Genomic DNA, 27,830 nt, shown 5'->3' on the forward strand with positions numbered 1-27,830 from the left:
TAAATAAGCAATAAATATAGCTTTGTTGCATGTCATATTGAAAATGTTTCAGTTTTGAAATGATGAGACTGTGAAAGAACAATAAAGATTCTACATCAGAGGCATCAGAGGTACTGCTGCAGAGTTAGGATTTCATCTCACCCTGATGGTGAGAGAAAAAATGGAGAGCCCAATAGGGACCTGTTTTAGCTCCTTCTTTTTAGAACTGACCTGGGGATGACATAGCTGTGGCGTCCCTCTACCTCCACCCCCCCAACTCCAGAGATAACTAACCTAACATTCCCTAAACTACCTGTACCGTTATTTCAGTCTGCATAATTATACCATTGCTAACCCGTGTTTAAATTCCTCGTTGGCACCTCGACCCTGACATCCCTGTGTCAATAATTAGCGTGGCATACATAATAAACATAGCCTTATCTTACTCACTCCCATCACATCCCCTCTGATGTCACTGTCAGGCTGTAGTCTTTCCAAATCTTGCCATCACATGCCTCTGCTTCTTGTCCCACATCTCTTCTTTGAGTCGGCAAATCTATGCCAACCTTGATGACATTTTCTGTTATAGAACATGCAGTGAGTGCTGTAATATGTGAATATAAGCAGAGCATGTATCCAAAGAAATAGTGGGCACGGCTTGAAACATGTTGACCTTTAGGATCAAAGGCACATTACCAACCTCGCCTTCCTAACTACCCCTTAATTTTTAATCATACCGACTAGAGGCAGGAATAAAATAGATTTAAATACTAGCCGGGTATTGGTAAATTACACAGAAACTCAGCACCTTTCTCCACTCCTTCTCATTCTTTTATAACCACATTCTTTATCATCGTACAAAGACCAGCAAGTGCTCCCACGTAGATCATAGGTCGCAGCACGCCCTGATCCACAGTGGATCCGGATGGACCAGATGATGAAGCATGCCACCAAGGGGTAACCCTGGTGGGTGAGGGTTTTACAAGAAACACATTGTTTTTTCTGACACAGGAGAGTTATCAAGTGTATAAATCCTGGGTTCTCTGTTTTAGATATAAGCAGTGCATTGCCAGGGTGTGAGTTATAGTTACTTCATGGCACAAGTTGTAGTTACTTTAGTTTACTATCACTGGTTAATTTCAGTGTTTTTTATTATACAGTGTTGTCAGCAGCGGCTGGCATGACTCGCGGGTAGGGGGGCGGGACGGTCGGGAGGGTCGTGGGGTCGCGCGTGGGGGTTTGTGATTGCAAGAGGGAGGAAACAATTAAAATACAAATAAATCACTTAATTGCCGCTGACCGGTCCCGCGTCACTGCTCCTGCTCTCCTGCTTCCGATTTCAGGAACAGGAAGCAGGCAGCCAGGCTCCCTCCCCAAAGCCAATCACAACGCTGTAATTGCAGCATTGTGATCGGTCTGAGCGTCGTGACACGGTGCTCACCCAGGGGCAGTAGGAGTGGCCCTGTTCTCCATGCAGGCCGTAATGCAGCCTGCATGGAGAAGTGGGAAAGTGCGCATGACTGGTTTGGAAAGCCCGACCAAAGAGTCACTGCACAGTTTTAGGAGTGGGCAAACCACTCATCCACTGCCCTGCTCGCAGAGCAGCCTCATCCGCCCGCAAAGCAACCAAACATAAAATGATAATAACTGAAAGCTATTATCATTTTATGTTTTTGCTTCTGTACTGCTTGAAAGCAGTGAGGCGACGCTCCTCAGCCCTAATGGAGAAGCCGCTCCTGAATGCTGTGTTCTAACTGGCATTTTCACCAAACTATAATGGCACTTTAACCATTGATTTTAAGTGAATGTCTAAGGATTTTCAATAATAAAGATATTATTACTATATATAACTAAAACACCACTTTAACCTTTGTTTTTTCATTGAATATTTAAGTTTTTTTTTAACATAAAGTATTTTTTAACCATGGCTTACTATCAACCCCACATATGGCTAAAGGCCAGGCCCTACGCTCAACCACCCCATGGTATCGGTCTGCCCTGTTCCATCCACAGCCATTGGCTGTGTGTGGTTGGGTGCAGGGCCTTTGTTTTTTTCAGTGACTCTTTACCTTTATAAATATATACGGTCACCAGTAGGTAGTTATAATTAGGACTTAGTTTCCATAGGAAAATATTCGTTTGACTTGCCTATATCTTTGGCGCCGGTTAAAGAATCTTCACAAAATGTTCCCCAAAAATTGATGCTCAATTCAGCTGCTCTCTGGAAAATCTAATGGTGGTTTGTCACTCGGGCCAAGAAAGACAAATTTTGCCCATGTTAATTCCTATTGAGATTTTTTACCATAACTGCAGAACAAAGTTAGCTCTTGGCAAGAAAGTGTGCTTGTTGTGATTTGGTGTGAGTCTATTCAGTAGTATTTGAGATATTAATATTAAAAGCAAACCAAATTTATATATCTAGGTATGCGGACCCTCTGCGGTTCCACCCACGGGGAATCTGCAGCTCCACGCGCCACAGCAAGGTCCTGATCGGCTGGCAGCACCTTCACAGAAAAGTTGCAACAGGAGAACGGGGGAAACGGTCTCCGGGGCCGAGTAGATGGTTGAATATTACGTGAAGGGGTCAGGTTAGAGCTTTCATGACCCCTTGTGTATGTTAAAAATGAGGGGCATGCATCTGTGCTGGGACTTTTTTTCCCCTCATGAGATCAGCGGGGCTCACCGCGGCCCCCGTGTAAATCCGCTAACCTTACCGCAAAGTTACACAGGGGGCCGCGCTGAGCGTAGTAGATGATTCGCGGAGTATAACAAAAATCAAAGATGAAAGAAATCCTGTGATTTGGTAACTACAGCAGCATAAGTAAGAACACATGGTGAGATGTATCGTAGTGCAGTGAGTACAATGCACAGTGTTCCTTAATTGCAATGAGATAGCCTACAGTTCAGATTTTTTTTTCTACAATCATTATGATTGCTTTTTCCCCACTGTTCAATGATGACTGCTTAAAAAGTATATGGTTTATGATGTATAAGTGAGAAGCTGAGAACAGTAAAAAATGGAAAATTAAATGCTTAATTATATTAATACATACCTTTATAGAATAAGAAATGCCTAGTTAGTACTTAGAATCATGTCTTTATGCATTGTTGAAATTGTAAGTTCATTTTGCAATTCTATTAATTGTAAAACGAATAAATATTTCATTTTTTTTCTTTTTATAGAGAATAATCCGTTGACCGCTGCGCGAATTCTGCAGCGGTGCGGGTGATTTATTAGGTGGGCGGGGTTCGGACATCCCCCGGCCGTCCTCCGTACACGCCCACTGTGACGTCGGATGGCCAGGGGCCGTCCGAAGCACAGAACGGGTTAATGGCACCATCTTTTGAGGTAATGTACTTTAATAATTAGTTCTTGCATTGTTGTCCCATAACTTTAGAATTTGAGGATGCACACCCCATGACAGATTGTTACAGTTACTAACACAACTAAGCCCACATCAGTACAGCCACCGACACACATCAATACAGTCACTGACACACTCAACTACACTTTGATACAGGCACTGACACATCCAGCCAAACACTAATACATTCAATAACACACCCAGGGATACACTGACACACCCTGGGACTTACCAATGCAGACACTCACACATCCAGGCATACAGCAGTGCAGATACTGACACACCCGGCCAAACACTAATGCAGCCAATAACACACCCAGGCATACACTGACACACACACTGAGGCACCCAGAAACTTAACAATGCAGACACTGACACACTCAGGCATACTGCAATGTAGACATTGATACACCCAGCAAACCACTAATGTATTCAATAACACACCGATGCACACACTGAGACACCCAGAGACTTACCAATGTGGATACTGACACACGCAGGCATACAGCAATGCAGCCACCAACACACCCATCCAAACATTAATCCATCCAATAAGACACCCAGGCATACACCGATGCTAACACACCCAGCCAAACAGTAATGCATCCACAAACACACCACTCAGGCACACACTGAAGCATACACTGACATACCGAGGCTCACACTGATGCATATGCTAACACACCCGGGCATATACTGATGCATACACTAACACGCCAAGGCACACGTTTATGTATATACTAGCACACTCAGGCACACTTTCTTGCATACACTAAAACACCCAAGCACACACTGATGCATACACTAACACACCCAGGCACACACTAATGCATACACTAACACACCCAGGCAATTACTGACATAAACATCGACACACCCAGGGCACACACTGATGCATACACTAACACACCCAGGTACATACCAATACAGAAAATGACACACCCAAACATACAGCAATGCGGACACCAACACACACAGGCAAACAGTAATGCATCCAATAACACACCCAGGCACACACTCATGCATATACTAGCACACCAACACAAACACTCATACATACACTGATATATCCAGGCACACACTGACACACCCAGGCACACCGAGGCACATACAATGACACACCCAGACGCACACTGATGCATACAATGCCACACACAGGCACAAACTGATACATACACACCAAGGCACACACCCATACATACACTGACATACCTAGGGACACAGATAGGCAACATATATACATTAAAGGAATAAAAACACAAACACAGCTCTTTTTATGAATAGATGGTGTGGTTCTAACAAGAATCTTTTTTTTTTATGAACAGTTTTTTTTGGTTATTTTTTTTATAAATGCACCCAAAAAAAAATAGGTGCAAAACCGTGGAAAAATAACAATAACAAAAAGCAACAGGGTTTCTAACTAAAACACCTTTGGAAAAGTTGAAGGGGGATGGGAGCACACTGCTACCTCCCAGCACACTTCGCCCCTTTGCATCCTGGTACATGCAGTTCAATTTAAATGCTTACTTGAAATTTTGCCGAGTTGGAAAAGTTGAACGTGAAAAAGGAGAAAAAAATGAACATGGATGATTGTCAATCGCATCCAAAAATTCTGCAACTGATGATGTGTTCAAGCGGACTGGCATGTGGCATCTCAAGCAGAACACCATCATTTGTCATAGGTTAGGATACATAGCAGAAACAGTGATGGTGGCTGAGGTGGACGGTGCAGGCAAAGTGACTGTAGACGGTGAAGCACCTGCAGCAGTTTCTCTTTCATGTACCAATCTCAGATATGCTTTTTTGTGGATAGTTGTAAGATGTGTACAGTGGCTGTATTTCTTGCTCGTACCACGAGATAACTCTTTCCAACAAATCATGCATTTTACAATTTTTGACGTGACCTTCTTTTCCCCCGAGGTATAGTAATAAATTGCAACACCTCGCTCTGTCTTTTAGGTGGATGGTTCTGCTCGGCCTTATATTCTTGGGCCAGGACAGGATACTCTTGTTCAGCAGAAGGATTAGATGCAGCCATGATTTTCTAAATCTGCAGTTCTAACTAGCTGGAAGCCTCATAAGTAGGAGCTTAATATCAATCAGTGTAGCTGTCTGTACTGTTCAATACCAAATAATAGGTTTCGGGTGGGGTTTTTTAACATAAAAAGGGTGTGATACTAGCAGCCCAATCAAAACGTAAGGTTCGTATGTGTCATCACGCGACTTTACCAATCCAGTTCGTAGATTCGCAAAGTCACTAAAAATATAAATTGTGTGAGTAATTTTAAAAACAAACATATAGCGACATAAATATAAACTCAAATATGTGCTCAATAATCTCCTTATTTAAATTAGCGGACTGAATATATAATTTTGTTTTCAAAGTTTTGACAAATTTATGATTCTATATTTGCGAATACATTGCAATCACGTGATCCAAATGAGAAGCCATAGAGTTCTTATAGTCCCATCCCGGTTCAGTCCTGCAGTGGATCCACGGATCCCCCCAAAATTTGGAAAAAAATGAAAACATATTAAAATCACTTAAAATAATTTACTACACATTTCCTTAAAAGTTTTTACATTTTATTGTTACTTTAAAAAAAGCCATTTTTATTTTAAAAATTTTTCATAAAACAAAAAAAATGCACTACAGATGAAAATAAAAAACAATTATATCATAAAAAAATTAATTAAATGGTTCAAGTATTTAAACATCCTAAAATTTATAAATATATTTTTTAACAAACTATAAAAATTTACAAAAAAACCCAATTATAAAACAAATGTTATAATTACATAATATAAACTTAAACAACTTTACAAATTAAGAGAAAAAAAGCAAAAGTTACATGGACGCTATAGTTAGGAAATAGCATTAAAAAAACGTAGAAATTGACTGAAAAATCGAAGGTTACAGGGACATTAAAGTTAGGCTTATATTTCACTCATGCAAAACCATAGAAATCCAGCAATTATAGTTACCTGAGCTAACTATAACTTACGCCCGAAATGCACTGCTTGTGACCTAACTTATTACTTCACTCATGACCTTGTCAGTGACATCACTCATGACATCACTGATCACATTTCAAATGACAACACTGATGACATCATCCAGTGAGTCTTTGTGTTTTGTAAAAGATTTCGAGACTTAAAGATACATACTAAGCTACTACACAGTTGAATTACTATACTTTGTGTCCTATTAATGAGTGACACTACTTCTAACATATATTATGTGAGTAGCTATGTGACTTAGTGTATCTGTGTCTTATTGGCTGAATGGGTGTGTGAGTGGGTGTGAGTGATTGTGTGTGGGTGCACGTGTGTGTTTCTTTGGATCTGTAACTGGGTATGTGAGTGGTTGTATGGGTAAGTGGCTGTATGAATGGGTGAGTGTGTGTGTGAGTGGCTGTTTGAGTGAGTGACTGGGTGTGTACATTTCTGTAAGGGTGAGTGAGTGACTGTTTGAGTGGGTGTTTGGTTAAGTGAATTGGTGTGCGAGTGGCTGTATGGGAGAGAGATTGTCTGTGTGAGTGGGTGTATGGGGAGAGAGTGTGTGTGAGTGCTTGTATGGATGTGTGAATAGGTATGTAGTGGTTGTGTGAGTGTGTGAGTGGGTGTGTGAGTGGTTGTATGGATGAGTGAGTGACTCTGTGAGAGGCTGTATGGGTGGGTGAGTGAGTGGGTGTGTGAGTGAGTGCCTGTATGGGTGAATAAGTAGGTGTCTGAGTAGCTGTATGGGTGAGTGTGTGGCTATGTGAGCGGCTGTATGAGTGAGTGAGTGGTTGTGTAATTAGATGTATGGATGAGTGAGTGGTTGTGTGAGTGCCTGTATGAGTGCATGAGTGGGTATGTGAGTGGCTCTATGGATGAGTGAGTGGGTGTGTGAGTAGTTTATGGGTCTGTGAATGGTTATGTAAGTGATTGTGTGGATGTGTGAGTGAGAGTATGAGAGACTGTATGGGGTATGAATACGTGCATGAGTGGTTCTGTGGATGATGTAATCAGTGATGTCATTTGAGATGTGATCAGCGATGGCACTGTCCATATCATGACTGATGTAATATGTGAGGTCATAAGCAGTGCATTGTGGGGGCGTAAGTTATAGTTAGCTCAGGTAATTATAATTGCGGAATTTCTGTGGTTTTGTACTAGTGATATCTAAGCCTAACTATAACGTCTCTGTATCCATTGTTTTTTTCAGATAATTCATAAGGTTTTTTTAATGACTATTTCCTAACAATAACGCCCCTGTAACCTTTTGTTTTTCAGTGAGTACACGTTTGTTGCGTGTGGAGGAGTGCAGCCAAACCACCAGGTAGACTGTGAAGAGACCGAGAGGGATGTTTTGGCAAGATTCAGAGAAAGAGGGTACTCGCCAGTGGTGCTGAAGAAGGCCAATGAAAAAGTGCATAGTCGAGATAGACAGGAACTACTGATACATGGGGGAAGAAAGAGGATAGAAGAAACTGAAGACTCCACTCAGGGAAGTTATAGACTAATTTTGAATGTCTCTAATGAAGCCAGACAGGTAAAAGGGTGATTGAGAGGAATTGGGGTATTTTGCACACAGACCAAATATTGGGTAAGAAAATAGATGAGACACCCAAGATAACATACCGGAAAAGTCTATCTCGGAAAGACATCTTGGTCCACAGCCACTTTCAGAAATCAACCCCCAAGGAAATGGAGGTTGTAGGATTCTACCCTTGCACTAAATGCAAGGCCTGCAAGAATAGCACAAAGGTCAAAGATTTTGAGGTGCCAGGCAGAAACGAAAATAAGAAAATCCAAAAGTTGCTTAATCAATGTTTTGGGTGAGGACAGTGAAAGGCAATGAGTAGGCCTAATTAAAGCTTGATGTTTTTGATAGAATCATTGATAACATTGAAAAATTGATTTTTTTTAAAGAGATGAACAAATGGATTAATTTATGAATCATGATATGAAATGATGAATGCATAATGGTAGTGCTTTGTATATAAGGTAACATTATTGAAATGCTATTAGGATGCAGAATCTAATCCTATATGGGCGCATTGAATGATGAATTGTGATAATCATGTATTTATTTTGTGAGTGCAAAATGGCCGCCACCTTTTTCAATCGTTTTTGAATGTTCTTTAATCAGTCCTTTTTCACTGTCTACCAATGACTACCAAGATGCATGAATGTAAGTAATTTTCACATGAAGTGTAGCTGACATTGACGAAGGCCTTGGTGCCAAACCACGTTTGTCAGAGGGTGGCACATCCTAATTTCAAATAAATCCACTGTAATCGAAGCCCTGAGTGCCCAGCGTCATTTTCGGAAATATAATTGTACGAGTCAGTCCTCGCAAGCTGGTGCACCCGCGTGACGAGAGCGGCAGCCATTGATGGAAGGAGTGGACAGAATATATATATATATATATATATATAGATGTGAAAGTTCATGTCAAAGATGGTAAACTTGAGACTACCCTATTCAGAAAACCAACAGCGGGCAATGCTACACTACATGCGAGCAGTGCTCATCCACAGCACTTCATTAGGAGTATCCCCTATGGGGAAATCCTAAGGTTAAAATGTATCTGCAGTTTAGAGGCAGATTTTAGCAACTGTGTGGAGGACACTATAGACAGACTCAGAAAGCGAGGATATAGCGAGAAGATTTTAAAAGAGGCTATTACTAAAGCAGAAGCGAGGCCTAGAGCAAGTCTCCCCATAAGATCAGAGGGCAAAGAGAAAGAAAAAACAAACTCAGATTTGCCTAAAAACCACATACAATAATGAAGAAAGGAAAGTAGGGTCTATAATAAAAAAGAACTGGCCAATAGTGCTCACTGATAGTGTTCTGGGAACTAGACTTCCGGACGTCCCTACGATCACTTTCAGAAAATCTAAAACCATGAGATCTCAACTAGTAAAGAACAGCCCGGAATTGGGTCCCATAAGTACTTGGCTAAAACCCAGACAAGGCTTCACTAAGTGTTCCTCATGCAGAGCCTGCAAATTTGGAGTTAACACAACCCATTTTGTTACTCCATTCAGCAATAATGAAGTTGCCATCAAGGGGAGCTTCAAATGCAGAACTGAGTATGCGGTCTATGTTCTGACATGCACCTGCGGCTTAAAATACATTGGAAGTACCAAGCTGCAGATGCATGTCAGAATACTGCAGAATCTCAGAGCGATCATTAATAATGATCCCGCACACCCAATAGCACAGCATTTTAGAACGACACATAACAATGAAGTAAACAGTCTCACATATTATGTGATCAACGCCATTCCCAAACTCCGTAGAGGTGGGAGTAGGGAACAACAATTGAGACAGTTAGAGACACGTATGATTCTGGAGTTTGACAGCAAAGTACCAAATGAACTGAAGACATGCACAATTTCCTATAGCAGTAAAAATAATTAGCCAGAATATTAAGGTAGGAATAATAAATAGACCTTCCATTTGTTCTGTTTATATTGGAAGGAAGTGCATATTAAAGGAGGGGAACTCTACGTGGCTTTTGTAGACCTGCGGTCTGCGTTTGACTTAGTCCGCCGGGCTAAACTGTGGAGGGTCCTTATGGAATGAGGTATGCTACAAAATCTCCTAGATATTTTAATTAGACTCCACACACTTAACACAGCACAGGTGAGATGGGGAGGGAATATTCAAGTTACAGACACCTTCCCAGTTGAGTGTGGTGTGAGACAGGGCTGTGTTCTTGCCCCCACTCTTTTTATCCTTTTTATTAATGATGTTATAAAGTTTCTAGATAGGGATGGGTGTGACGCTCCGAAAGTTGGTAGTACAAGAGTACCACCCCTTCTTTTAGCTGACGACACCCTTTTAATTCAGCAGCTTTTAAATGATTTTATTATGTTTTGTGATGAGCGTGGCCTTGTGTTGAATGAAACCAAAACTAAATACATGATTTTTAGGAAGAGCAAGGCTAAATTAAACAAAAGACAAGTCCTTGCCGCTAGTAGCAAGCTAGAACGCGTCGACTCCTTTGACTATATGGGCATTCGCCTAACCCCAACAGTTAGTGGGATCAACATATTGAAAAGGTAAAGATCCAACTCGTACATCAGACTGCAAATTTGGCCAGAATACACAGAAACACCTTTTCAAGACAGCTAGAGCCAGCCCTCGAAATTTATAATATAAAAATCTTGGGGGGTATACTCTACGGAGCAGAACTATGGGGTACAGGCTCAACCAATCCTCTCTCACTTGTAGAAAATCGTTTTCTTAGATCCCTGACAGATCTGCCTGTAAGCACACCATTAGTGCCCCTTTGTTATGATTTGGCACACAGACAGCTGGCCTACAAAACCAGCTATAAGCTCCTGATGCCCTGGTACAGATTGTGGACCGTGGGCAAACTCTGCCCCTATCGGGAGCTACTCTATGAGCGTATGAAAATACCCTCCTCTAAATCAATTCCCTGGTTTAGAGCTCTTAAGGTGCTCCGAGGGAGGCTAGGAATGATAGGGTTTTGGTTTGACCCAGGAAGTATGCATTCCACATCGAGATCCGTGCTGAAGGAAAGGTTTTTCGAAACATCGCTCTTACAAACTGCACTTGATGCTGAGGGTAGTTTGACTACTAGTTTTCTAAATTTCAAATGTGTACCTCGTTTTGAGGATACACTGGATGAAATTGTCCCTCCCTTGGCTCGGAAGCTGTTTTTCCAGTTCCGCTATAAAACACTCCCGCTTAAAACATTTTGTAAGAAATGGAGGAAGGATATAGAAAACAATGATCAATGCCCCGCTTGCAATGAAAGCGCTGAGTCCATTACCCACCTCCTATTTTTCTGTCCAATGTATAAATCATTGAGGGCCAAGTGGATTTTTCCACTCTGTAAGATTGTTGGCAACCGACATTATTTGGAGGTGCTTAGACTTTTGAGCAGGGATACAAGCAAGGTTGCGGTTTTTGGTTTATCAAGATATTGGTATGCGCTGTGGCTGAAAAGGTCCAAATATCTGCCTTGAATGACACTGTAAAGTGGTGGGTAAATTAACATGCACTTTAGAGTACGGAAGCCACATATGATCACCCAATTTGGACTATTTGATGGCCCGTTCGTCTCTTCTTGATTTTATTGATTATCATTTTTATCTTTGTATTTTATATGTATCTTTCTAAAGGATTATCTGGTATTGACCATTTTTTAAGTGTACTTTTATCATGCTGTGTGTACTTTTATGATCTTGTGGTCGAAATAAAGTAAATGATGATCATGATGAATAAAGAGAGGAAATTATAATATGTGGAAAATTTGACGGCAACCTTTTATCATGAAGTAATGATTTTAGGTTTTTTTAATCGCTGCCCCTGTTTTGTTATTTAATGATTTTAGTACATACATAAATGTTTTTTAAATTTCCCAAATGGTATTAACTGAATCAAAGTTTTTACTGTTGACAACAACTTAGTATGCTAAAATTTTGCACAAACACAATTAGGCAGTTTGAAATAAGCACTTTTTTTGCACATTTAGCTTGGCTGCTAAGCACTAAGGCACTTTAATACAATGAATTGAGAACAACAATGATCCTTTAACTGTCGAAATGTGAAAAAGACGTCACTTACATTTTGGTAACATTCACAAAATGTATGGGCATTTAGGCCAAAGATTACTGCTATTAAGCCACTGACGAGGCGATAATGGCAAACCACAGCATTTGTGCAGGAAGATAGTAATAATAGTAGATTTTGAACACTATTGAAGCTAACTGGCTTAATCAATTAAAGATAGAAGGGCAAAATAACATATCAGCATTGGTATAAACAAAATGCGCTCATCTATACGTATAGTAGGTTTTTTATGCGTGTCTATACCTTACATATTTATTCATATATTTATTAAGCCATTTGTATTTTCGAACATTTTATCTATTTATTGAAATGTGGTACAAATTAGACTTTAATTTTTGTGATGTACTAGAAAAATGACAAGAACAAAGGATATATGAGGTTTCTTCATTGAGCAAATGTTGAAAGTATTTTCTCGATGTTCATTGACATGTGACACGGAGGGGAGTGTGTACAAAGCAATTATAAAAGACTATGGCGGACAGCACTCCGTATGTGAACAAGGGCAGTCGTTGCCCGAAACGCGTCATCGATGTGAGGAGTGAGAGCAAATAAACATCTTGCCAAAACTATCACCTGGGTGTTCGTTACTCTCTCTTTGCCGAGAGGAGGTTGCGAGATTGTGGAGGATATATATACATATTTATTTATATATATATATATATTTATTCATCAACACCCGTTGTGTCTATCTCTCCAAGAAGACGTCGGGACACAAACCCAGATTTCTGGTGCGATTATTTTATTTTATTATTCACTGTCCGCCATGACGCATTTCGGCCAAGCCTGGCCTTGATCATATATATATAAAATATATAAAATGTTCTCCTGAAACATCAAGGATCCTACCAAGGAGGAAAAAAGCTTTAACATATGAAAGGGCAACAGAAACCTACTAAGGGAAGACTAAATGCTCGAAAGGGTCTACAGGTCCCAACATGCTTTGCAACAGATGATGTACTAAACCAAGCCCACTGTGGGTAATGAACCAATCAAATATGCAAATAAATGAAAATAAAAGAGAGCCATCTCTGTTTCTCCTTTCAGCAAGCCTGTGAACAAGATGTGGGAGACATCGAAACGCGTCAGGCAATTACAAGATATTCCGCGATGCTAAGGAGATTGAAAAGTGAAGTCCTGAGGGACGGCTTCCTGCCGAGTGACCTGCCAAGCTTTCGGGCCATTGTTGAACATATATATATATCTTCGTTGTTTATGCAATTATTCATTACCTATAGTAGGTTGTGAGGTATTCAGGCAGGCTAATTTGCATACAGAGCGCTGTGCCAGTAATTCTGAAGGTTCAAGATTACAGCCTCAACTCGCTGGCGGTTATTCTTCTCCTCCAGTTAGTGATGGTGCCGCTCCCCACGACCAGGCTGCCGTGTACCTTATGCAAATTAGCCTGCCTGAATACCTCACAACCTACTATAGGTAATGAATAATTGCATAAACAACGAATGAACACTGAATTGACCAACAGTGTATACAATCATGTTTGCACATCGGACTTCAACTCCCAGGAAACATTAAGAGAACTTACGTAAAAGAAACGCCCTCTGGGAGTGGTGACGCAAATAAATGAAGTCAGACTCTCTGTTAGCCTCAGGTGTCATTTGTTTGCAGCCCGAGGAAGAGGTGGTGTAACCTTGAAACGCGTCGGCATATCAAAACAGTGAGGTACTAAGACAGGCAGCAAGTGAAGGCCGGATGGTTAGAGCGCTGTCGAGTGCGCTCTCAAAAGCTTAAGGGCAATTTGTTTGTTAATCTAAGGTACACGGCAGCCTGGTCGTGGGGAGCGGCACCATCACTAACTGGAGGAGAAGAATAACCGCCAACGAGTTGAGGCTGTAATCTTGAACTTTCAGAATTACTGGCCCAGCGCTCTGTATGCAAATTAGCCTGCCTGAATACCTCACAACCTACTATAGGTAATGAATAATTGCATAAACAACGAATGAACACTGAATTGACTAACAGTGTATACAATCATGTTTGCACATCGGACTTCAACTCCCAGGAAACATTAAGAGAACTTACGTAAAAGAAACGCCCTCTGGGAGTGGTGACGTAAATAAATGAAGTCAGACTCTGTTAGCCTCAGGTGTCATTTGTTTGCAGCCCCGAGGAAGAGGTGTTGTAACCTTGAAACGCGTCGGCATATCAAAACAGTGAGGTACTAAGACAGGCAGCAAGTGAAGGCCGGATGGTTAGAGCGCTGTCGAGTGCGCTCTCAAAAGCTTCAGGGCAATTTGTTTGTTAATATATATATATATATTTAAATCAAAGTGCCCAAAGACAGCGAGGACGCACTCACTGCAAATGCAACCATCCGGTTTTATTTAAAGGAAAACAAGCAGCTGTATTTCAGTTCAACATTTTCCTGCCTGACGCGTTTCAAGGACATTTCCTCTTATTCATAGGCAATTATTAGAAACATCACAGAGGCACCAATTACACCTTCATTAGTATGCTGATAATTACACAGTCCATTAGTATGGGTTCCTCAAGTGAGTATACTTTCGTGATGCATGTTGGTATTTGCAGTTTGTAATTGGCACATTCATACCCTCCAGTGGGTTCTGTTCGTTTCCAAGCTTTAAAATTGATTTCTTCACCCTCCAGTGGGCCTCCGAAATGCAGAGCAAGTTGTATTTAGCCTCATTTGTAGTACTGCTTTTGCCAGTTTGGCATAGTTCCAAGCCACGCAGCCCCTCCTTTCATTCATGAGGTGGTGCAGCCCTCCACGGCAGGGCTGCCGTGTGAAATATTTAAATCAAAGTGCCCAAAGACAGCGAGGACGCACTCACTACAAATGCAACCATCCGGTTTTATTTAAAGGAAAACAAGCAGCTGTATTTCAGTTCAACATTTTCCTGCCTGACGCGTTTCAAGGACATTTCCTCTTATTCATAGGCAATTATTAGAAACATCACAGAGGCACCAATTACACCTTCATTAGTATGCTGATAATTACACAGTCCATTAGTATGGGTTCCTCAAGTGAGTATACTTTCGTGATGCATGTTGGTATTTGCAAAGAGGAGGCCGCTGATTGGAACTTTTCCAATCTAGCATGCGGTACGGCAACTTGGGACTAAATGAGACTATGGAAACTTCTCTGGGGCCCACTAAGGGTGAGATAATGATTGTAATAGGAACAGCTGCACAGGACCTACTATAGGTGGAAAATGCTCCGATTTGACTATATGTTCCACAATGCAAAGCGCGCACTAAGCGCGTCCTACTAAAGGCGGAGTTTGCATCGGAGCTCCCTGTGACTGTTTGAACTGTGACCTCTGAGGAAGAAGCAAATGCTTTGAAACGCGTCAGGTCTACATTAAAGATTGCTTGCAAGATAAGTTTTGCGTGGTCATGTCCTTTTAACGATGCCGATGGTGATACCTGTTTGGGAGGAACCGGCTGGTGCAAGTTGCCGTGAGTGCGCCCCTATATGCTTGGGCATTTTGATGGATAAATTTACACACAGTAGTCCTGCCGTGGGGGGCAGCAACATCCAGCAAAGAGGAGGCCGCTGATTGGAACTTTTCCAATCTAGCATACGGTACGGCAACTTGGGACTAAACGAGACTATGGAAACTTCTCTGGGGCCCACTAAGGGTGAGATAATGATTGTAATAGGAACAGCTGCACAGGACCTACTATAGGTGGAAAATGCTCCGATTTGACTATATGTTCCACAATGCAAAGCGCGCACTAAGCGCGTCCTACTAAAGGCGGAGTTTGCATCGGAGCTCCCTGTGACTGTTTGAACTGTGACCTCTGAGGAAGAAGCGAATGCTTTGAAACGCGTCAGGTCTACATTAAAGATTGCTTGCAAGATAAGTTTTGCGTGGTCATGTCCTTTTAACGACGCCGATGGTGATACCTGTTTGGGAGGAACCGGCTGGTGCAAGTTGCCGTGAGTGCGCCCCTATATTGGTGCAAGTTGCCGTGAGTGCGCCCCTATATGCTTGGGCATTTTGATGGATAATATATATATATATATATATATATATATATATATATATATATATATTCACTGAAAAAACCATAGGTTTCAGGGGCGTTATAGTTAGCTGGACTTTTCACTCGTAAAAACACATTGAAATTCCCCCATTATAGTTAGCGCAGCTAACTATAACTCGCGCGCCCGCAGTGCACTGCTGAGGATATCAAATATTACATCACTCATGACCTGGTCAGTGACATCACTGATGACATCACTGATGACATCTCAAATGACATCACTGATGACATCATCCAGTGAATGTGTGTTTTTCTGAAAATTACATATGTTTTATATATGTATATCTCAAGGTCGATGGAAGAATAAATGGGTATATAAGTGTCTAAATGGATGATTTGTTTTTGAAAAATTGATTGTATAACTGACTGATTAAGTGTATCTTAGTGAATACATGGCTTAGTGAGTAATGTTTAAGTATGTAAATATCTGTATCAGTCTCTCACTTTGTGTATAAGTGGCTGCATGGGTTGGTGAGTAGCTACTTGAGTGTCTATATAGGTTATTAGTTGGTTTTTTGAGTATCAGTATGAGTGTCTGAGTGTCTGTATGGTTCGGTGGGGGGTATTACATAGTGCATAGGTGCATGAATGAGTGACTCACTGTTTGTATGTGTTGAAGACAGCATGTGTGCAGGACTGTATGGGTGGATGAGTGTGTGCATGGGTGTGTTAGTGAGTGAATGACTGTCTCAATAGTGTCTTTATGAGTAACTACATAAACTAGTATATGTGACTATTGATGTATATAAGTTAGTATATGTGAGAGTGAGAGATTAAAAGAGTTCCTGTATGAATAAGTATGTGTTTCTATAAGTGATTGTTTAAAATACTAAGTATGTGTAAGTTTCTGTGGAAGTAAGTGTGGTGGTGTGTGTATAACTGTATATGCAAGTAAATGGATGTTTCATTCTTTATTAGCACGAGTGACTATGTTTGTGAGTAACTCTATGGATGAGTGGCGTTGTATAACAGGATGTATAGGTGTATTAGTACATATGATGAGTGAGTACATGTATGAGTGACTGTATAGGACTGTTGGTGAATGAGTGGATGTGTATGTGGATCTTAGAATTACTGAATAGGTTGTTGTAACTGATCTTGGTATGTCCATTGTTTTGAACATTTTAGTTTCTATTTTTGAATGTGTGTATCAAAGGTTATATTGGGGGGAGAGGAGGTCTGCCACTCTATCACAAGGATGATGTCATCAGTGATGTCATTTGAGATGTCAACAGTGATGTCATGAGTGATGTCACTGACCATGTCATGAGTGATGTAATATGTGACGTCATCAGCAGTGCATTGCGGGCGCGCGAGTTATAGTTAGCTGAACTAACTATAACGGGGGAATTTCAATGGTTTTGTATGAGTGAAAAGTCCAGCTAACTATAACGCCCCTGAAACCTATGGTTTTTTCAGTGAATTTCTAAGGTTTTTTAAATGCTAATTCCTAACTATAACGTGCCTGAAACCTATGGTTTTTTCAGTGAATTTCAAAGGTTTTTTAAATGCTAATTTCTAACTATGCCTACAGAGATAGGACATGTGAAGAAAGAAGAAAAAACGCACAGAAAGAAAAAAAAGAAATGCAGAAAGAAGCAACAGAAGTCCTCAAAGACGAAGAAAAGTGCAGGAAGAAGGATAACGTGCAGAAAGAACAAACAGAAGAGCAGAAAGAAGCCTTGTTGCAAATTCATCCTGTACCCTCAACTTTTTCAGACCGATACTGGTGGTAACTGAGTCTGACTAACCAGTCCTAGAGCCAGTGCTATGTTAAAAGACACTCAGACTACAGTGAAAACACCTACATACACTAGGGAACACTATGCGTTGGGGTCCCCCTGTGATCAGCATGACCTCCTCTGTAAGCCCCTAGTGTATAATAGGGATAATAGGGCAGGGGATTAAAACTACCTCTTAAAACGCGCCACAGGGTGTGTTTGCACACATCACCTCAGGCCCCGTCCCCTCACTTCCCCACTGTGTAAACACGCCCTGTGGCCGTTTTAAGTTGGGAGATTAAGTCCCCTTGAATCCTGAGGGTCCCTAGGGTCCAACTAGACCACTAGGTACCTCCAGTAAGCGCCACAGAGCTGCGTTGCAGAGAGATGTAAAAAGGGGCACGGCCTAGACCACCTCTCTGCAACACAGCACAGTGGCGCTTACTGGAAGCACCTGGTGGGCTAGGTGGGCCCCAGGGTCCCTCAGGATTGAAGGGGAATTATTTCCCCAACTTAAAATGCGCCACAGGGTTTGTTTGCACACGTTAACTCCGGCCCCGTCCCCTCACTTCCCCACTGTGTAAACACGCCCTGTGGCCGTTTTAAGTTGGGAGATTAAGTCCCCTTGAATCCTGAGGGTCCCTAGGGTCCAACTAGACCACTAGGTACCTCCAGTAAGCGCCACAGAGCTGCGTTGCAGAGAGATGTAAAAAGGGGCACGGCCTAGACCACCTCTCTGCAACGCAGCTCAGTGGCACTTACTGGAAGCACCTGGGGGGCTAGTTAGCCCCCAGGGGCCCACAGGATTGAAGGGGAATTATTTCCTAAACTTAAAACGCGCCATAGGGCGTGTTTGCACACGTCACCTCAGGCCCCGTCCTCTCCCTTCCCCACTGTGTAAACACGCCCTGTGGCCGTTTTTTAAGTTGGGAGATTAAGTCCCCTTGAATCCTGAGGATCCCTAGGGGCAAAATAGCCCCCTAGGTACGTCCAGTAAGCGCCATTGCAGAGAGGTGTAAAAAGGGGCACGGCCTGCACCACCTCTCTGCAACGCAGAGCAGTGGCACTTACTGGAAGCACCTGGTGGGCTAGTTGGCCCCCAGGGTCCCTCAGGATTGAAAGGGAATTATTTCCCCAACTTAAAACGCGCCACAGGGCGTGTTTGCACATGTCACCTCAGGCCCGTCCCCTCCCTTCACCACTGTGTAAACGCGCCCGGTGGCCGTTCTAAGTTGAGAGATTAAGTCCCCTTGAATCCTAAGGGTCCCTAGGGTCAAACTAGCCCACTAGGTACCTCCAGTAAGCGCCACAGAGCTGTGTTGCATAGAGGTGTAAAAAGGGGCGTGGCCTCAGAACACCTGTCTGCAAAGCAGCTCCCTGGCGCATACTGGAGATACCTGTTGGGCTAGTTGGCCCTCAGGGACCCTCAGTATTGAAGGGGAATTAATTCCCCAACTTACAACTGGCCAGGGGGCGCGTTTGCAGAGTGCTGCAAGGAGGGGGCGTGGCCTCCGGCGCGATGCCGGTCTTTTATTTATTTATTTTTAGGAAGGAGGGCTGTGTGGCCCCCCTTCTTTTTCTAATTTACTGGCCCTGGGGACCCCATCCCCCAGGGCCTGCACCCTAATTTCTTTTGTTGAAAAAAATTAATTTGACCTTCCCAAGGCCTTAATCGGCCCCGGGGACCCCAACCCCCGGGTCATGGCCTTTTTTGGTTTTTTTATTCTTTAGGAGGGGGCTGCGTTGCTCCCCTCTTCAGGCCACTTATGGCCCCGGGGACCCCATCCCCCGGGGCCGGCCTGTGTTTTTTATTATTTAAAAAAAAAATATATTTATAGAAACACCTAGGACATGCTGGACAAACCGTACGTACCTATCACCATGACGATTTGCGTGATATTCATTAAAAGGCGACTTTGCATAGAATGAATCCACATGGAATGTATTTACACCGCTAGTGAAGCTCTGACGTGTCTGACGCCCTACCGTGCCTAATCCCGGCGCCCCCGCCGATGGGTACTCTCCAAGTAGACACCCTTGTTGTTTATTTATACAAACATGGGTAGCTATTGACGGGCACATTTAATATACACGCACACCAAGCCATTCAAAGGGGATTTGACAAAAATTCGACCAAACTATGCAAGAAACCCCCCTCACGGTTAATAAAATACACATCCACCGCCGGATGTGTAATACTTTTTATTTTACTCTCTGGAAAGGAGACGAACCTCACTTGAGAGTCACAGCGTGCTCCTGGCTGAGCCCAATGCTGTGTTACACTCACCAGTGCCCGCCGAGTGACTCACACCTCTGCGTTGTATTCCACCAGCTAGTGCGTATGCTAGGACACTCTCTAGCCCATGTGCACTGTAACACCACCCCGTGAATATGTCATGCCACACTTTCCATCGCACGGGTTATATTGCCCCATCTAACGTGCCTTCCTCGATGCCTATGTTATAACGCACAGCGCTATGCCATACATATTACAATCTGGGATCCATATCTTTGTCACACTGCATATGCAACGTTACACTCTCCTGCACATATTTTATATTACAACTTTAGAGACTAGTTAGGTTACACAACACTGCCCTGTGCATATTACACTCCAAGGCGCATATCGCATAGCACGCGCTAGTGCCTGTGCTATCTCGCGCTCTCCAATGAATCAGTCATTGCGCACAATGTATTGCATATTATATTTCACACCCCGGTTCATCTTATATCACACTTTTTGGTGCATAGTTTATTCCATATACTATATCTAGTTTTCATTTTCAATCGTGCTCTCAGGACTATGTTCTATATAACACTGCGTCCACCTACCCTTTTCACGGGCATTACATTTTGCGATGGGGGTGGAGGGTCAGGGGGTGTTTCTGCCAAGTGAGCCCGGAGTCACAGTCACAAACGTCCTCTTCTTCCTGAATAAAAGTGAGATTATGCTGCATACTTGTTCATATTTTAAGTAGTTCGCACAGACACACATTTTAAAAACAATAAAGTTCCTAATACCCACCTTCTCTGAACAGTTAGCTTGCTGCCCCATCCACCTCCTCCCTATCCTCTGTTGTCTGAATCCATGGACTAGCCTCCTCCCTCCTGCCATGCATGGTCTGATGTGCTGCCACTGCCCTCCATTTAGCATGATGTACCAGTCCACTCCTCCTGCCACCCATTGCCCAATTCTATGGCCCATCATTGACCACCTGCTTAGCCTCTGTGCTTAGCTTGCTGCCCCTATTCTCCTTCCCCCTGCCCTCCGATGTCTTTGTGCATGCCCCTGCTCCATCTTTTTTGCCCACCATGTTCCATGGGCCTGCCACTCCTATCTACTCTGAGTGTTCTGTTGAGCTGCCACTCCCCTCCCACCTGCCTAGCATTGTCAGATGACTGTAACCTGGCCCTGCCACCTCCACCCTGCCTGTCCACATGCCATGCCCCTATCCCCTTCCTCCTGTCCTCCATGGTCCATTTTACTGCCGCACCCTTCTGCTCTCCCTGGTCTGTTGTGCTGCAACTGCTCCTCCTGCCTGCCCCACGCGGCCTGTTGTGAGGCGCCTTCCCCTGAACTCTCTTGTCTGTGCCCAGGTCCTGACCCTCCCTTCTATCCTCCATGGTCCTTTGTGCATGCCCCTGCACCCTCCTTCTTGCTCATCATAGCCATTGTGCTGCCACTAACCCTCCCGCTTGCCATGCATGGTCTTCTTTGCTGCCATGGCCCCTCCCACCTTCCCCGTGTGGTCAGCTAGCTGCCCCAGACCCCCTACCACCTTCCCTCCATGGTCTGTGTGTATGCCATCATAGTCTCATTGTTGCTCTCCATGGTGTGTCTTGTTTCTAGTGCCCATCCTGCCTGACCTCCATGGTCATCTTGCTGCTCCTGCCCTGCCCCCTTACCCCCAGCCCTCTGTTTCCATGTGCAGACCCCTATTCCCCTCCCTCCTGACTTGTCTGTTCCATTGTAATGCCCCTGATCTGTCCCTCCTGCCCTTTATGGTCTGTTATACTGCAGCTTTCTCTCCTGTCTGTCCATTATGGTCAGCTAGCTACCATTACCTCTTTCCCCTCTGTTGTCCATGTGCATGGTCCTGTCCCCTCCCTATTGCTTTCTATGGATTGTTGTGCTGCACTCCCATCCCGCATGCGCTGTGTGGTGTATTGTGCTGCTGCAAACCCAGATGCCTGCCCTGTAGGGTCAGTTTGGTGCACCTCTCCATGTCCCTCCTGTCCTCTGTTATCCGAGTCCATGTCCCTACCCCAATTCATCCTGCCTACCATGATCCAATGTACAATACTTGCGAACATTTTGAACTTGGTAAGAGGGAGATTTTGAAAAAAACTGGGGTAATGATTTTCCCCTTTGAGTTGCATTGAAAAAAAGGAGATTATAGTCAGGAGACAGATCACATAAAGCCCATTTGAACTTAAAAACATTGGACGTTTCCTGGCTGAAACGGGTCTGTTGGCATGTATGGTTGTACTACCACTGCCTCTTCCATCTGCCCACAATGGTCTATTATATTGCCACAGCCTTTCTTGCCAGTCCTGTATTGTTGGTTTGTTGCCCCTGCCCCCCTTTCCACTGCCCTCCATAGTCTGTTGTGCTGCCACTGCCCTTTCTGCCTGCCCAGTGTGGTCAAATTGTTGCCTCTGCACTCTCCTACCTGCCTTCAATTTTCAGAGTCCGTGCCCCTGGCCTCTGCCTCTCAACAGTATCCCAATGAACAACTAGATTGCTAACAATCTATATTTATTACAAAAGTGTGGAACACCTGACGTCATCTTGATGTAATCAAAACTGTAATACCTAGAGTATTTCCTTTAGAAATTATATATATGACACGGTCTTATTTGCATCAAAATTATGGTTAGTGCTCTAAAAAACTAAAATGAGGACATATTTTCTGAGTTTTCAAATAACGACAAAGAACTTTTAAATTATTTGTAATCTTTATGTTTTTTTATCCAGTTGACCACTTGATTAAATGTTGCACCTAGGGGAGAGGATGTGGTGCTACTTCCAGAGCTGCAGACATTGCAACTGGGAAACCAGGTTGGAGTTTCTGCTTCAGCTCAACATTCTGTGATTCTGGTCAAATCACTTAATCTCCCCATGTCTACAACCAAAATGAATTTGATCTTGTGTGATGTAACCAATGCTCATGTAAAGCACTCCAATACCTGACAAGTCTGCACTATATAAAACTGCAAATACACAAAAAATAAGTGTTTTGCACACTTCTGTCATTGGGCTATACTTGGGCTACATCTGGGTGATATTTGGGCTACTTTTCGGCTCTTTTGTCTCTGGTGGCCATCTTGGGAGATTTATTTGTTATGAAGTTTCCTAATTTCCTCATTTACTGCAGTCTCTTCAGTAGGAAATACTTTCAGTTTTTTGCTTTGGTTCCATCAAGAAGGCATTCAGATGTGTCACACATTTGCCATAAATTCTGAATGTTAGCACTCTAGTTGCTCATTAGATCACTGTAGTAAAGCTACTGCTCACCAGGGAAGTCTGCTGCTGGTATTCAAAGTGCATGTTTCAGTCTGCATGTCAGGATTTTTTTATGAAATAGAAGAGGATTTGAGAAGTCAAAATGCGCCCTAATTTTTCTTTCTGCAGCACTAATCATATTTCTATGGCAAAATGAACCCCCTCATTTTGTTCCTTTGTAAATTAAATGTTTTAAGTGTTACCACTTTATTCCATTCAAGATGGCTTCAGGTATGCCATACTTTTGTCATAAGTAAGACTGTTAGCGCTCTAGTTGTTCGTTAGAACACTCTGGGACAGTCTGTCATTGGGCTTTACTTGGGCTACATCTGGGTGATATTTGGGCTACATTTGGGCTCTGTTGTCTCTGGTGGCCATTTTGGGAGACTTATTTGTTATGATGTTTCCTAATTTCCTCATTTACTACAGTCTCCTCAGTAGGAAATACTTTCAGTTTTTTACTTTGATTCCATCAAGAAGGCATTCAGATGTGTCACACATTTGCCATAAATTCAGAATGTTAGCACTCTAGTTGCTTATTAGATCACTGTAGTAAAGCTACTGTTCACCAGGGAAGTCTGCTGCTGGTATTGAAAGTGCATGTTTCAGTCTGCATGTCAGAAGTTTTTAATGAAATAGAAGAGGATTTGAGAAGTCACTCAAAATGTGCCCTAATTTTTCTTTCTGCAGCACTAATCATACTTTCTCTGGTAAAATGAACCCCCTCATTTTGTTCCTTTTTAAATTAAATGTTTTAAGAGTTACCACTTTATTACAATCAAGATGGCTTCAGGTGTGCCATACGTTTATCATAAGTAGGACTGTTAGCACGCTAGTTGTTCTTTGGAACACTCTGGGAAGCTAAAGTAGAACACAAAGAAATCAACTGACAGTCTCTGCCCTTGTTGAATGTACATGCTTTACTGAGAATGTCAGACTTCATTCTCACATGACTGAGAAAGATAATGTGAATTTACAGAAAATAAGCTCTCAGTTTAGCTTATAGATCACCTTCCAAACCTCTGTGGGAAAATCATGAGAAAATAGTTTTCTCTCAAACATGATTCATGATATCCCAGCAGAAGGCTTTTTCACATGGTAAAATCACCTTAGAACACACCACAATTCCTAAACCGAGTATGGTACCATCAACAAATGATTTATAATAACTAAAGTCTTAAAACCTTCTATTAACTGTAATGCTTATTAATGAGGTGCTATCATGTATATTGGTCCCAAGATGGCTGACAACACTTCTTGGATGAAGTGCTGACAGCCAATCAGATCTCACGATGAGATGTGTGGTTAGGCTCCGCCCAGATATATATGTGATTTTACTTTTGATTTTCTCAGGAACTACTGAACGGATTTACACCATTTAAGCAAAAGACACAAGTCTGAACTGAGGACTACCTTTCTGCCAAATTTGGTGTAATTCCGTTCAGCAGTTCGGGCTGTAGCTGTGGCTAAATGTCCTATGGGAAATTGCATGGGGAAAACATGTTTTGGGACCCCCCTTTTTTCTCGGCCCCCACTACACTAATCATCCCGAGACTTTCAGGAAAGGAGCGGACCGGAGCTGGCGAAAAGTTGTGAAAATTTCGCGAAGATTCGTCAATCGGCGCCAAAGTTATTGGGAATAGAATGTTGCGGATTTCCTATGGAAAATAGGTCCTAACTATAACTACCTACTGGCGACCGCCATTAGGTAAGATGTGTGTATATATATATATGCAAACCACCATCCTGAAGTAATCGTAGTCTCGATCACACCAACCAGGTACGGACCACAACGTGGATGTTTAATTCTTCATTTTATTGTTGCAGATTCAAAAAAGTGCAAATGCGAGTGCAAAAATCTCAATACGAGCAAGTGCCCAGCATGACGCGTTTTGACTGCACACAGGCAGTCTTGATCACATGACGCGCTGGACCTATCAGTGCGTATAAATAGTGAAATTCAAACTAAGCACATGATACAATTTACCCAATTGCAGAAATCAGAAAATTAGCATATATAACCGGTTTTGCAGATACTCCCCAAAAGGGTAACACATGTTGAACATAAATGTAAAACATATTGGTGCCGATTACGATCCGGTAAAAAAATTCCCCGTACGACTCGTATCCGGTCTTTTTACCGTACGAATCGTACAAGTGCCGTACAAACTGCCAATCACGATTCGCATGGTAAAAAGTCCATACGAATCGAATTGGGAATTATTCCCCACACGTCCTCGGGTCGGAAAATGTGTCCGACACGTCCCCGGACGATGTACCATACAAATGTGAAAAGTGAAGTCCGACCGCGGAATTACGATCCATCCCGTGCGTCCGATGTTACAACCGTATGGAAAAAACACTGTCCGCACCGAACTCCCATAGCAACCATGGAGACATGTGCCCGCATACGCGCCCAACACCCCCCCAGCCCTCCTATGTACGAGTCGAATCCCCACCCGTGTATGTACACCCGTGTATGTACGAGACGAGACGTACCCCCACCCGTGAATGTATGGAGCGTACCCCCACCCCAACCGTGAATGTACAACTCGTACCCTCACCCGCGTATGCATGGAGCGTAACCCCACCCCAACCGTGTATGTATGGACCGTACCCTCACCCGCATACGTATGGAGCGTACCCCCACCCCAACAGTGTATGTACGACCCGTACCCCCACCCCAACCGTGTATGTACGACCCGTACCCTCACCCGCGTACGTATGGAGCGTACCCCCACCCCAACCGTGTATGTACGACCCGTACCCCCACCCCAACCGTGTATGTACGACCCGTACCCTCACCCGCGTACGTATGGAGCGTACCCCCACCCCAACAGTGTATGTACGACCGGTACCCCCACCCCAACCGTGTATGTACGACCCGTACCCTCACCCGCGTACGTATGGAGCATACCCCCACCCCAACAGTGCATGTACAACCCGTACCCTCACCCGCGTATGCATGGAGCGTACCCCCACCCCAACATTCTAAGTACGGAGCGCACCCCAGGCCCCAACACCAGCACCTTCACACAACATCGCGCATGTACGAGTCGTACCAAGCCAGACACAAGGACAGCACTGTACAACTAAATTCCCAAAGTACACACCGTACACACGCTAAAAACGCACGTACACAACCAGGACAAAGCAAAACAACACAAGAATATACCATTCAAATGGCACAAAGCCACAAAACATGTCCAACAAGCACAAAAACAACACATTCACTGACCTGCAACTGCCAAAATCCCAAACAGAGGCCCAAAACACAACCACTCTTTATAACACACCCACCCAAACTTCAAACACAGCCACACCCACCAATGGACCAATAAAAAGGGCCCACACACACAAACCATGAGCCTTTGCAACAGACTCACTGCTGCCAGACCCCACAGACAACCTACAGCACCATACTAGAACCTTTACTACACCTTACACTTGCACACCTTCACACACCCACCTTCACAAACACCCCCTCATCACATTCACACACACACCTGCACAACCACACCCACACACCCACAACCATCCACACCCCCCCCACCATCTACACCCATACCCCTCACCATGCCCACTAACAAGAATCCAAAGTTCACTAGCCGAGAGTTGGAGGTCCTTGTCGACGAAATCCTCAGAGTCGAGCCACACCTCTTTGGAACATTGGTCAGACAGACCTGCATGTCCGAAAAAACAGCCATGTGGCAGAGGATTGTTGATGCTGTGAATGCTGTTGCGGCCACCAGAAGGACCAGGCATGAATGCCAAGCCAGGTGGTACGATCTGCGGAGGACGGTCCGCCGCAAAATGACCGACGACCACAACCAGGCCAACATCACTGGAGGAGGGCCGCCCCGCAGACCCGTACAATACCATCCCTGGGAGGAGAGGGTGATGGCCATACTGCCGGTGGTGTCAGTGGACGGATTAGAAGGACTCTGAGACCCGGGTGAGTACACAAACAACTCACCTCACATGGGAGGAACGTCATCCACAACCAAACTCACAATCAGGCACGCAACCACCCCAAGCTATCGCATGACTAAACCACACTCCATGAACACGCACATGCCACTAGCGCCACCATGCCCCATGCACCCAGCTGGACAATGCCAAGTCACAGGCCACAGAAAACACCAACACAAGACACGGTAAGCCGGATGGCGGGAGTGTGGGCCCAAAAATCACATAGTTTAACTCAGAAGCAGACAACAATGCCCCCTGCCCATATGGCCTAGCTCACAGCCAGACAAACAGTGTGTCCCCACACACGAAAGACTTGCCAGCAAATGGCGGACGCCTTGCATTAACACATGGGGTGACGGCACGTTTTTGCACATGACAGCAGCTAATGAACAGCCAACACTGTGAAAGAGTGGCAGCACACACCACCACAGCAGCAGCGCAGACACAGACACTACACCCAATGGGTGCCTGGAGATCAGAAACAAACTCACATCAACAATCCAAGGGCCATTCAAAGATCTGCTAAAAGTGTGTGCCCAGGAAGCTGGGCTGAGGTGACAAAGGGTGACACACAGAGGGAGGGAGAGGGGGACAGAGAGGGAGGGAGACACAGGGAGACGGACAGAGGGAGGAGGCTGACACACAGAGGGAGGGAGAGGGGGA

This window comes from Triturus cristatus, chromosome 6, assembly GCF_964204655.1.
Source record: "Triturus cristatus chromosome 6, aTriCri1.1, whole genome shotgun sequence".
In the NCBI taxonomy this organism is placed as follows: Eukaryota; Metazoa; Chordata; class Amphibia; order Caudata; family Salamandridae; genus Triturus; species Triturus cristatus.